The 12,826-nt window shown below is 43.1% G+C and overlaps 1 long non-coding RNA gene across 1 annotated transcript; it reads right to left on the bottom strand.

Moving 5' to 3' along the window:
• Nucleotides 1-1,975: 1,975 nt before the first annotated feature.
• Nucleotides 1,976-12,583, bottom strand: LOC120882341. The gene is made up of 3 exons (XR_005725475.1): nt 12,571-12,583; nt 7,879-7,882; nt 1,976-2,093 (listed from the first exon to the last, which is right to left on the bottom strand). It is a non-coding gene; the product is annotated as an uncharacterized LOC120882341 (long non-coding RNA).
• Nucleotides 12,584-12,826: the final 243 nt, after the last annotated feature.

Genomic DNA, 12,826 nt, shown 5'->3' with positions numbered 1-12,826 from the left:
TGGGACCGGATGCCAGGATCTTAGTTTTCTGACTGTTGAGCTTTAAGCCAACTTTTTCACTCTCTTATTTCACTTTCATCAAGAAGCTCTTTAGTTCTTCTTCACTTTATGCCATAAGGGTGGTGTCATCTGCATATATTTCTCCCTGCAATCTTGATTCCAGCTTGTGCTTCCTCTGGCCCAGCGTTTCTCATGATGTACTCTGCATAGAAGTTAAATAAGCAGGGTGACAATATACAGCCTTGACGTACTCCTTTTCCTATTTGGAACCAGTCTGTTGTTCCATGTCCAGTTCTAACTGTTGCTTCCTGATCTATATACAGGTTTCTTAAGAGGCAGATCAGGTGATCTGGTATTCCCATCTCCTTCAGAAATTTCCAGTTTATTGTGATCCACACAGTCAAAGGCTTTGGCATAGTCAATAAAGCAGAAATAGATGTTTTTCTGGAACTCTCTTCCTTTTTCCATGATCCAGCAGATGTTGGCAATTTGATCTCTTGTTCCTCTGCCTTTTCTAAAACCAGCTTAAACATCTGGAAGTTCACGGTTCACGTATTGCTGAAGCCTGGCTTGGAGAATGTTGAGCATTACTTTACTAGCGTGTGAGATGAGTGCAATTGTGTGGCAGTTTGAGCATTCTTTGGCATTGCCTTTCTTTGGGATTGGAATGAAAACTGACCTTTTCCAGTCCTGTGGCCACTGCTGAGTTTCCAAATTTGCTGACATATTGAGTGCAGCACTTTGAACAGCATCATCTTTTAGGATTTGAAGTAGCTCAACTGGAATTCCATCACCTCCACTATCTTTGTTCGTAGTGATGCTTTTTAACGCCCACTTGATTTCACATTCCAAGATGTCTGGCTCTAGGTGAGTAATCACACCATCATGATTATCTTGGTCATGAAGATCTTTTTTGTATAATTCTTCTGTGTATTTTTGCCACCTCTTCTTAATATCTTCTGCTTCTGTTAGGTCCCTACCATTTCTGTCCTTTATTGAGCCCATCTTTGCATGAAATGTTCCCTTGGTATCTCTAATTTTCTTGAAGAGATCTCTAGCCTTTCCCATTCTTTTGTTTTCCTCTATTTCTTTGCATTGATCATTGAGGAAGGCTTTCTTATCTCTCCTTGCTATTCTTTGGAATTCTGCATTCAAATGGGTATATCTTTCCTTTTCTCCTTTGCTTTTCACTTCTCTTTTTCACAGCTATTTATAAGGCCTCCTCACACAGCCATTTTGCTTTTTTGCATTTCTTTCTCTTGGAGATGGTCTTGATTCCTGTCTCCTGTACAGTGTCACGAACCTCCGTCCATAGTTCATCAGGCACTCTGTCTATCAGATCTAGCCTCTTAGATCTATTTCTCACTTCCACTGTATAATCATAAGGGATTTGATTTAGGTCATACCTGAATGGTCTAGCGGTTTTCCCCACTTTCTTCAATTTAAGTCTTCTAAATTGAAGAACACCTGATTAGAAGTGGCTTAAACAATAAGATTCTGTTATCTGACCTAAGAAGTTTTGCTGCTTCATCTTCACATTTGCCTCCTTATGATTGCAACATGACAGCCTGGGCCCAGGCGTCACAAGTACACAACTGAACCAAAATTAGAAAAACGATTTTCCTTCTTTCAGGAGGAAATCTTTCCTAGAAGCCACCTATCCCCTTCAGCAGAATTCCATAAGTTTCTCATTGGCTGGAGTTGTCATATCTCTACCTCTAAAGCTGTCTCTGGCAAGCAGAATGATGTTGTCATGGTTTCATTTGACTACACAGCAGTCATTCCTTGGGGCTGACAAAGAGGCCACTATCCTTTAGCTTATGGGAGGAAGAACATCCACAAAAACAGAATTCCACAAACAGCAACAAGTGGGGGAAATGGCCATTTGCTGGGCCATCTGACATTTCACTCTCATTTCTTAAAATTTATTTATGGCTGTGCTGGGGCCTCATTTTTGCACAGGCTTTTCTCTAGTTGTGGTGAGCAGGGACTCCTCTCAAGTTGCAGTGCTCAGGCTTCTCATTGCGGTGGCTTCTCTTGTTGTGGAGTATGGGTTCTAGGGTGTGTGGTCTTCAGTAGTTGAAGTACACAAGCTTAGCTGCTCCATGGCATGTGGGATCTTTCTGGATCAAGGATCAAACCCATGTCTCCTGCATTGGCAGGTGAATTCTTTACTGCTGAACCACCAGGGAAGCCCTGTCATTTTAAAAAAAAAAATAAAGATTCAAAGACTTCCCTAGTGGTCCAGTGTTTATGAGTCCACACTTCTAATGCAGAGGGCACAAGTTTGATTCCTGGTTGGGGAATTAAGATTCCGCATTAATCTTAAGGTGGCACAGCCAAAAAAAAAAAACAAATTCAGCTAAGGTGATGAATTTGGGAAGAATATGAAAGCTCCCTGTCTCCCCTCCAAAAACAAAATCCTGTACTTATCTCCTTTTGCATTATATGTCCCTGATAAAGAAACTCTCAGCGAGAAGGCAATGGCACCCCACTCCAGTACTCTTGCCTGAAAAGTCTCATGGACGGAGGAGCCTGGTAGACTGCAGTCCATGGGGTCACGAAGAGTCAGACACGACTGAGCAACTTCCCTTTCACTTTTCACTTTCATGCATTGGAGAAGGAAATGGCAACCCACTCCAGTGTTCTTGCCTGGAGAATCCCAGGGATGGGGGAGCCTGGTGAGCTGCCGTCTGTGGGGTCACACAGAGTCAGACACGACTGAAGCGACTTAGCAGCAGCAGCAGCAGGAAGTCATATGTTGAAAAACTAGGAACAATTACATCCAATTATCTTGTGAGAATACCGATTAGTAGGATTGTATTTGTGTCCTTGGAGTGGAATTGTGGATCTGTGGGCATCTAAGAGAAGCAGGGAAGAGAATTCTCATCTCTGGAGAATTAGGAATCCTAAAGGTTGGAGAAGGAAACCAGATATTCATTCATTAGTTCAACAGCTATTTGAAGTGCGCCCCCTTGTGCCAGGTCCTGGACTAGGCACTGAGGGTAGTGTGGTGACTAAGACACCAACCCTCCTTTCCAAAATTCACAGTCCCTTCAAAGAGTCAGACACCCAACCTGCTGATCTCAATGCACTGAGATAAGAGCTATGATGGGACTGTAAGCCAGGAGGTCCGAGGGACAGACAGAAGGAGTTCAGATCTGATCTTGGAGGTCCAGAGAGATTCAAAGAGAAAGTAACATAAAATCCCAGACCAGAGATGAATTTACCCTGAAGTTTATAGCTCTTAAGCTTTAGGCCCCACAGTGAATGCCGGGAGTGTAGCACTTTCTAGACAGCAAGGAAAAATTGGATACAATTCGAAAGGACATTTACTTAGCATTTGTACCACACTGTCCAAAGAGATCACAGAAGGACGGGATATCTCTAAGGCGCCAGTACTTTGTTCTGATTTTCATTTGGAACATTCTTTCATTTTGTACCTAATTTTGAATTCATATTTTTTATCTTTTTTTTCAAAGCTTCTCCCCAGACCAAATTGTCTAGGTTCCAGGCCCCATTAAACTTAGATCTGCCCCTGCTTGTGATCTGAAGCATAAGTAGGTGTTTACCTGGCGGAAGCAGTGGAAAGAATTTTCATGGCGTTCTAAAACACCATGTGCAAAAGCCTGAATTAATAAAAAGGATATTTATAATCAGAGAACAGCTTATAGGTCTTTGTTGCTGGAGCATGGGACAGAGGTGAGGTTGGATCATTGGCCACATCATGAGGGGGAGAAAAAATGATAGTGTTGACACAAGTCAGGTCCTCTGCTAAGCACCAGTATCCATGTGATCACTTTTATTCCTCACAATAATCCTATGCAGCCATTGCTGCAATTATTTCCATTTTACAGGAAAAAAGCTGAGAGTAGTGAACTAAAGGAATTTTCCTGTGGTTGCACAGTAAGTAGTAGAGTTAGTATTCCAGCTCAATATTGTCTGATGCCAAAGCTCAAGCACTTAATCAGTAGGCTCTCCTGACTCCTCAACTACCCAGATTGCAGATGTGGTTAAGTTTGGCAGATGTCAGAGACCAAGGAAAGAAGCAAGCCTGGTGGCACTTCCCAGGGTAGCCTGGAATGAATGGGCAGAGTACATAGAAGGCAGCTCTTACTCAGTAGGGAGGGATCATTTCTGCTGAGACCCCAGGCTGGGGGCTGAGGCAGGACACCCCCCACAGCTCCCAGCACTGGAGCCCTGCTCTGAAGCCGTAAGGGGGACACTGGGCTGAAACCAGGAGGGTCCCAGGGGAAAGAATTATGGGTTAAGGTCCTGTTCTACAATATATCTGCTCAGGGCCACTGTCCTCTTTTTTCTAGAAAAACTGATAGAACTTCTCAAGGCCAACAGGTGTAGTTCAGCACAGGTGAACCTAGAACCCAGTTGATCAAGTCTTATTCTTTGGAACCAAAGAAGTTAACACTGCTTAAGTAGATAAATGAGAAAATATTTTCTTCAAACTGATTTTCAGGAGGGACACTATTAAGTGCTTACATTGTAGAGGGAGAGTTTGGCTAAGGGGTATAGTTATGGGACAGGTGATGATGTCAGGCCAGGACCCAAGGAAAACTTCAGTCCCTACCTAGACCATCCACTTCTTTCTCCACAGTGGCCAAGGATGGTGTTTCCTGAGAGAAGAAAGACCTTTTGTTATCTCCCCCAACCCTGATGGAGAACTCTAGCTGGCTGGTGTGATACGTCTAGAAAAATCCTTCTCCCCCCATTTGGAAGGTTTAAGTAACATGTTAAACAGCAAACAGCAAGACCTATGCCATTGATTTTGTGTGACTGCCAATCCTAATACTTGTGAATGCCATGATGTCTAAGCCAGCACTGTCCAGTATGGCAGGCATTAGCCATGTGTTATTACTAAGCACTTGAAATATTCCTAGTCTGAGTTGAGGTGTGTTGTAAAACACACATTTCCAAGACTTAGTACCAAAAAAAAGAAAATATTAATAATTTTTATGTTTGATTACATTACAATGATAACACCTTGGATATATTGGACTAAACACAGAATTTATTAAAATGAATTTCACCCCATCTAGTTACTTTTTAAATTTTTTAAAATAAAGATTTATTTTTGGCTGTGCTGTGTCTTTATTGCTACATGGGCTTTTCTCTAGTTATGGTGCACAGGCTTCTCATTGAGTGACTTCTGTTGTTGCAGAGCACAGACCCAAGGGCACATGGGCTTCAGCAGTTGTGGCTCCCAAGCGCAAAAGCACTTAATAGTTGTGGCGAATGGGCTTACTTGCTCCTCAGCATGTGGGATCTTCCTGGACCAGGGATTGAACCCGCATCACCTGCATTGGCAGGCAGATCCTTTACCACTGAGCCACCAGGGAAGCCCCTACTTTTAAAATTTTTTGTAAAAAAATTTATTGGCATAGAGTTGATTTACAATGTTGTGTTAGTTCCAGTATACAACAAAGTGAATCAATTTTGTGTGTGTGTGTGTGTATATATAAATATAATCTCCAGTCTTTTTAAGATTCTTTTTCCACATAGGTTATTGAGTAGAGTTCCCTGTGCTATGCAATGAAAGTGTTAATCGCTAAGTCGTGTCCAACTGTTTGCAACCCCATGGACTATAGCCCACCAGGCTCCACTGTCCATGAGGTTTCCCTGGCAAGAATACTGGTGTGGGTAGACATTCTATTCTCCAGGGGATCTTCCTGGCCCAGGGATCAAACCCAGGTTTCCTGCATTGCAGGCAGATTCTTTATCATCTGAGTCACCAGTGTGGCTATTAGGAAATGTAAAGTGTTGTATGTGACTGGCTTCTGTGGTTTATGGTATATTGGACAGCACTGCTCTAGACATTTGAATAGCTAGATACCTTGAGGACCTGCTTTTCTATGAAGAGCACTAAACGCACCACAGAAAAGTCAGCCTGGTCTCATTCCTGGATGTAATTTTCCACCCATCGTGTCAGAAAAATTGTATTTGCAGTAAAAAGGAGTCATCCTTACTCTATTATTTCTGTGTTCAAAGAGAGGGTGAACACAGCATGTCCTGGGCAATGGGGCTGATGTTTTCCTATATAGTGGTTCTTAACCTTGGCTGTGCATTAGAACCACCTGGGGGCTTTAGAAAATTCTGAGGTCAGGCTACACCCCAGACTACTTAAGTGGCAATGTGTGGGAGTGAGACCCGGGCATCAGGGTTTTCCTAAAGTTTCCCCAGGTGATTACAATGCAGCTGGGCTGTCCAGCGATTCAGAAATCTTGCTGTATAAGAAAGGCAGGTGTCTGGGACTTAACAGCAGGTGAATATTTCATCAGATATATGTGTCAAAAGGTAACAGAATCACTGATTTCCTCACACTGAGCTTAGATAGCCAAATAAAATGTAGCTTCTTTGTATTCTAGAATGAATCTGAACTTCCTCCTGACTCACCTTCCCCAATGGCACACACAAACACACAAAAACCCAAACACAAAAAAAAACCCAAACAAAACAAAACTTTGCTAAGCCTGGTGTCTCCATCTATGCTAAACTGAGTAGTCTCTTTGCACTAGCTGGAGATCTTAGACTTAAAATGCTTTGTATTTCATTTAAATTTGTTTTATTGAAGTATAGTTGTTTTACAATGTTGTGGTAATTTGTGCTGTACTGCAAAGTGACTCCAGTTATATATATGTGTGTGTGTGTGTGTGTATTTTTTTTTCATATTCTTTTTCCATTATGGTTTATCACAGGTTACTGAATATAGTTCCCTGTGCTATACAGTAGGACCTTGTTGTTTATCCATCCTTTATATAACAGTTTACATCTACTAACCCCAAACTCCCAGTGTATCCCTCTCCATCAGTCCCCTCCTCCTTGGCAACCACAAGTATATTCTCTATGTCTGTGAGTCTCTTTCTATTTCATAGATAAGTTCATTTGTGTTATATTTTAGATTCCATATATGTGATATTTTATGATACTTGTCTTTCTCTTTCTGACTTACTTCACCTAGTGTGACAATCTCTAGGTCAATCCACATTGCTGCAAATGTCATCATTCCAATTCTTTTTCTTGGCCAAATAGTAGTGTGTGTGTGTGTGTGTATGTATATACCCCACATCTTTTTTATGTTTTAATTTTCATATGTATTTAATAAATTTACAAATTTTAATTTTTCCTTATAATTTGTACAGAAGACTCAAATATGGACAATCTGTGTTTTTCTCAGTTCAGTCGTTTAGTCATGTCCAACTCTTTGTGACCCCATAGACTGCAGCATGCCAGGCCTCTCTGTCCATCACCAATTCCTGGAGTATACTCAAACTCATGTCCATTGAGTTGGTGATGCCATCCAACCCCCTCATCCTCTGTCGTCCCCTTCTCCTCCTGCCTTCAATCTTTCCCAGCATCAGGGTCTTTTCCAATGAGTCAGTTCTTCACCTCAGGTGGCCAAAGTATTGGAGTTTCAGATGCAACATCAGTCTTTCCAAAGAACACCCAGGACTGATTTCCTTTAGGATGGACTGGATGGATCTTGCAGTCCAAGGGACTCTCAAGAGTCTTCTCCAACACCACAATTCAAAAGCATCAATTCTTTGGTGCTCAGCTTACTTTATAGTCCAACTCTCACATCCATACACGACTGCTAGAGAAACCATAGCCTTGACTAGACGGACCTTTGTTGACAAAGTAATGTCTCTGCTTTTTAATATGCTGTCTAGGTTGGTCATAACTTTCCTTCCAAGGAGTGTCTTTTAATTTCATGGCTGCAGTCACCATCTGCAGTGATTTTGGAGTCCCAAAAAATAAAGTCTGACACTGTTTCCACTGTTTCCCCATCTATTTGCCATGAAGTGATGGGATGAGATGCCATGATCATAGTTTTCTGACTGTTGAGCTTTAAGCCAACTTTTTCACTCCTCTTTCACTTTCATCAACAGGCTTTTTAGTTCTTTTTCAGTTTCTGCCGTAAGGGTAGTGTCCTCTGCATATCTGAGGTTATTGATATTTCTCCCGGCAATCTTGATTCCAGCCTGTGCTTCCTCCAGCCCAGTGTTTCTCATGATGTACTCTGCATATAAGTTAAATAAGCAGGATGACAATATAGAGCCTTAACGTACTCCTTTTCCTATTTGAAACCAGTCTGTTGTTCCATGTCCATTTCTAACTGTTGCTTCCTGACCTGCATACAGATTTCTCAAGAGGCAGGTCATGGGGTCTGATATTCCCATCTCTCAGAATTTTCCACAGTTTGTTGTGATCCACACAGTCAAAGGCTTTGGCATAGTCAATAAAGCAGAAATAGATGTTTTTCTGGAACTCTCTTGCTTTTTCGATGATCTAACGGATGTTGACAATTTGATCTCTGGTGTTTTTCTAAAAAGATACAAATGAACTTAATTTACAAAACAGAAACAGACTCACAGACTTAGAAAATGAGCTTCTGGTTGTCAGGGGGAAGGGTGGGGGGCAAGGATAGATTAAGAGTTTGTCCCACATCCTTTTTATCCATAAAATGCTGTCTTTCAGAATATCATCCCTGCCCTCCTCCTTTACTAAGATGGAGTCAAGGAAAGACACTATATGGGAGAGACACTGTGTGCACTGACCTCATGGCAGAGGGACAGCCGAACCCTCTGGCCTGAGGCTGGTCCTGGGGCCAGGTTGGGCCAGTGTTAGCTCACACCTGGGCCCTACATCTTCTGCTGGGTTCTGCTGCCCAGGTCTGTCGTGGATAGGGCCAATCCTCTTGCTGCCTTCCTCAGCATTCCTCTTCTCACTGTGAGTTGCCAACCCCGGAGCGCACCCCATTCCCTCTTTTGGGGCCTGCAACCTGGCTGCTCCACAGAGGGCACATTGAAGGGTTTTGGCCTGAGCCTCACATCCCACCTCCCCAGCAAGGCTGGGCTTCTGGATCCCTATGGCCACACCAGAGGGCTCATTCCTGCCCTCTCTCTGTGTGACCTCAACTCCTCCTTGGTTACTCATGATTAGGTTGGGCCTTGAACAAGTGTCACTCATAGAGTCAACAATGGGAAGAGAAGCTCCGAATCTGTCAACTGATTCCTATGTCCCTTCCCAGGCTGAGGTCAGGGGAGGGCCTTCAACATACAGGGGACTCCCTCTTCCCTCAATCCCCACCCCAAGGGCCCACCACCCACTTCTTCACTCACATGACCTTCCTTTCTGTGGGGCAGAAAGTCTGTTCTAGGTGACCCAGGCTGAAATAGTATCTTCTCTATTCTGCCAGAGCAATGTGGCCTCAGCCCTTTAGGATTTGATTTTCTTTTTTTGTTTTTTATTTGTTTGTTTTTTAAGATATTATTTATTTATTTGACTGCGCCAGATCCTTAGTTGTGGCACACAGGTTCTTTAGTTGTGGCACATGGGATCTAGTTCCCTGACCAGGGATCTAACCCAGGCCCCCTACCTTGGGAGGGCAGAGTCTTAGCCACTGGACCACCAGGGAAGTCTCTCGGATTTGCTTTTGATGTGCTCAGTGAGAACCAAAAAACTTAGAAAATGGTTCTCACAGCAAAGCCCGGCTCTTGAGATCATGGCTTCAACTCAAAAAAATCATTTCTGCAACCTCAAATGGAAACACTACCCTCCTCTCTTAGATGCTAGCCTCAGTCACATCCCTCCATTCTGCCATCTCAGGCTGATGTTGCCTCAGGGTGACTAGGGACAGGGTCAGCCACGTGGAAACAGAGAAAAGTCCACTAATGTGCATTTTCAGACATGATTATTACTCTTAGTATAATTACAGAGGAACAGTTTGTTTACTGAGGACCAGGTCCTGTTCTGTATGCTTTACATGAATTAAGTCATCTTAATCCTGATCACACCCTCATGAGAAAACAGACACAGAATGCCGGAGTCCAGCCCTGGTGGATCCAGGGTAATTCGAAGCGGGACAGTGTGGCGAGGAAAAACTTATTTATTTAGAAATATAAAAGAGAAATTAGGAAAGAATAGGGTAGTAGGAAAATTTAGTGGAGAAAAGATGCTGAATAACTTGGTTTACGGGGAAAGCTAATAAAACCTCAGGACAAGAGATTTGCACCATCTATGTTGGGCCACTGGTGCCTGTTTGAATAGCGGAGAGTGCCCCGCCTTGGGCTCCCTCTCTCATGGATCTTAGAAGCCGGGGCAAGTAAGTAGACATGGCGAGCCTCCCCGCTCCAGATGGGAATTCAGCCTGAAAATAGAGTAAAGAAGACACGGGGGAAACCAGTCCAGTGACTGGCCCATCCTCTATTGTCCAGAAAGGCCTTATATACTCTTGATTTTACATAGAGATCAATGGATAATACAAAATTATGCAGCATCAGCAGCCCTGACTCTTATCGAAACCAGGCTTTTCTCTCTGAATACCTAGTTGTATACACAAGTCTTAGGTGATTTACATCATCTTCTGGCCAGAAGGCCAATTAACATTTTATGGCCCTTTTCTGATAAGGGTAATAGTGTTGTTCTTCCCAAAGTCTGGTGCCACTCTCAGAAAGCACTAAATAAAGTTACATTCTTACATAGCAAGGACACAACATTTTATAACAAGAAAGTGGAGTACAGTGATTTATAACAAAGAGAAAATTAATTAACTCAAAAGTCTAGTATTGCTAACATCAAAAACTACTATATTCTTATTTCTGCATCCCATTTACATTGATTAATATCCTCCCAGGTGCCTAAAATATAAAGGATATGGAGGCCTAGCAGCAAACATTAACTCAACAAACTCTTCACCAAACTAATACTTAACTCTAAAAGGCTCTATATCTTTAAGATGTTTTAAGCTTCGTGCCTCTCACAGTTGGGGGCTGTAAACAATCCATAAGTTGTAAAGTCCAGGCAGACCAGTCAGATAAGTTAGAAAGCCATCAAAGGGGTTTAAGCCGAGACATTCTTTTTATATGCAGGAGACTGTTGGAGCTCTGAATTAACTCTTTCCAGAGAAAAGGTGGTAATGTCAGAAGAGTATAGTATAGCAGACAGTAAACAGACAGATTTTGGTTTTGGGGTAGATGCTCAGACAGGACCCCTTGAGACCTGACTCGCCTTGCCCATCAGGCCTCTCCGCATGACCTTGTCATGGGTGGGAACTCCCGTGCTGGCTCCCAGCAACAGAGAAGTTAAGTAACTTGCTGAAAGTCACACATCTGTCAAGGTCAGCTAGGGATTTGAATCTAGACTGGGCTTCAGGGTCTATTTTCTTAACTTATTTTTAAAATTTTTAATTGGAGGATAATTGCTTTACAATATTGTCTTAGTTTCTGCTGTACAACAACATGGATCAGCTTTAAGTATACATATATCACCTCCCTCTTGAGTCTTTCTCCTCAGGGAGACTCCTCCTCCTCCTCAGACTCACCCTCACCCACATCCCACCCCTCTGGGTCATCACAGAGCACCGAGCTGAGCTCCCTGTGCTATACAGCAGCTTCCCACTGGCTGTTTTACACATGGTAGTGTATATATCCGCAGAAGGCAATGGCACCCCACTCCAGTACTCTTGCCTGGAAAATCCAATGGACAGAGGAGCCTGTTGGGCTGCAGTCCACGGGGTCACGAAGAGTCAGACATGACTGAGCGACTTCCCTTGCACTTTTCACTTTCATGCATTGGAGAAGGAAATGGCAACCCACTCCAGTGTTCTTGCCTGGAGAATCCCAGGGACGGGGGAGCCTGGTGGGCTGCCGTCTATGGGGTCACACAGAGTTGTACACGACTGAGGCAACTTAGCAGCTGCAGCAGTGTATATATCAGTGCTACTTTTTCAGTTTGCCCCACCCTCCGCTTCTCCACCTGTGTCCACATGCCCATTCTCTACGTCTGCATCTCTATTCCTGCCCTGCAACTAGGATCATCTGTACAGTTTTTCTAGATTTCACATATATGCACTCATATACGATATTTGTTGTTCTGTTTCTGACTTGCTTCACTCTGTATGATGGACAGAGTTCATCGTCTTAACCTCTTCTCTCCCTCCATGAGGACCCTTCCCCTCTGCATGGTCCCCACTTCTCTTCTTGAGAGGTATAAAGACAAAGAGCTCTAAGAAAATATTCTTTTGACATGAGAGGCCCAGGATGTTTCACTACCAAAAGACTTTTCAGAAAGAGCTGAAGTACAATATTTTAAAAGTAAATGTGTGTGCCAGAAGACCATTCAGTTGGGTTAGCTATCAATCATTAAGCCTCCTACTTCCAACAGAATTGAATCCGTCTCTGTGGAGTCCAAGTCCTTGCTTCAGGCTCTTTTGAATTCTAAAGACTTCCATTAACCTAGTTTGATTTATTGTGAAATGCTTCCACCCTCACTCCTTAGCCTTACTCACTACTGCCTTTTAATTCCTTCTGTCCATTACCTATACCTGCACTACGTACAACATGGCCTGGTGAGATTATATATTGTTTCCTTTAAGCCACACACACACACATTTTTGTCTTGAGATGAGAACTCAGGATTCACTTTGGTTTTTGTTGATGTATATTTTTAGTTGTACTCAGTCTTTGTTGCTGTGTGGGCTTTCTCTAGTTGCAGTGAGCAGGGGCTACTCTTCGTTGCAATGCACAGGCTTCTCTTTGCAGTGGCTTCTCTTGTTACAGAGCACAAGCTCTAGGCACGTAGACTTCAGTAGTTGTGGCCCACAGGCTTAGTTGATCCACAGTGTGTGGGATCTTCTCAGACCAGGAATCGAACCCATATCTCCTGCATTGGCAGGCAGAATCTTATCCACTGTACCACCAGGGAAGTCCTATATATTGTTTTCTGATTGTGTCCTCTGTGTATATTTTATTTCCCCAAACTGACTGAACTCCTGGAGGGCAGAGACTGTACAGATGGCAGAGACTGTGTCAGA

Source organism: Oryx dammah, unplaced genomic scaffold, assembly GCF_014754425.2.
Source record: "Oryx dammah isolate SB20612 unplaced genomic scaffold, SCBI_Odam_1.1 HiC_scaffold_23, whole genome shotgun sequence".
Taxonomy (NCBI): Eukaryota; Metazoa; Chordata; class Mammalia; order Artiodactyla; family Bovidae; genus Oryx; species Oryx dammah.
This window is presented reverse-complemented; position numbering and strand designations above follow the sequence as displayed.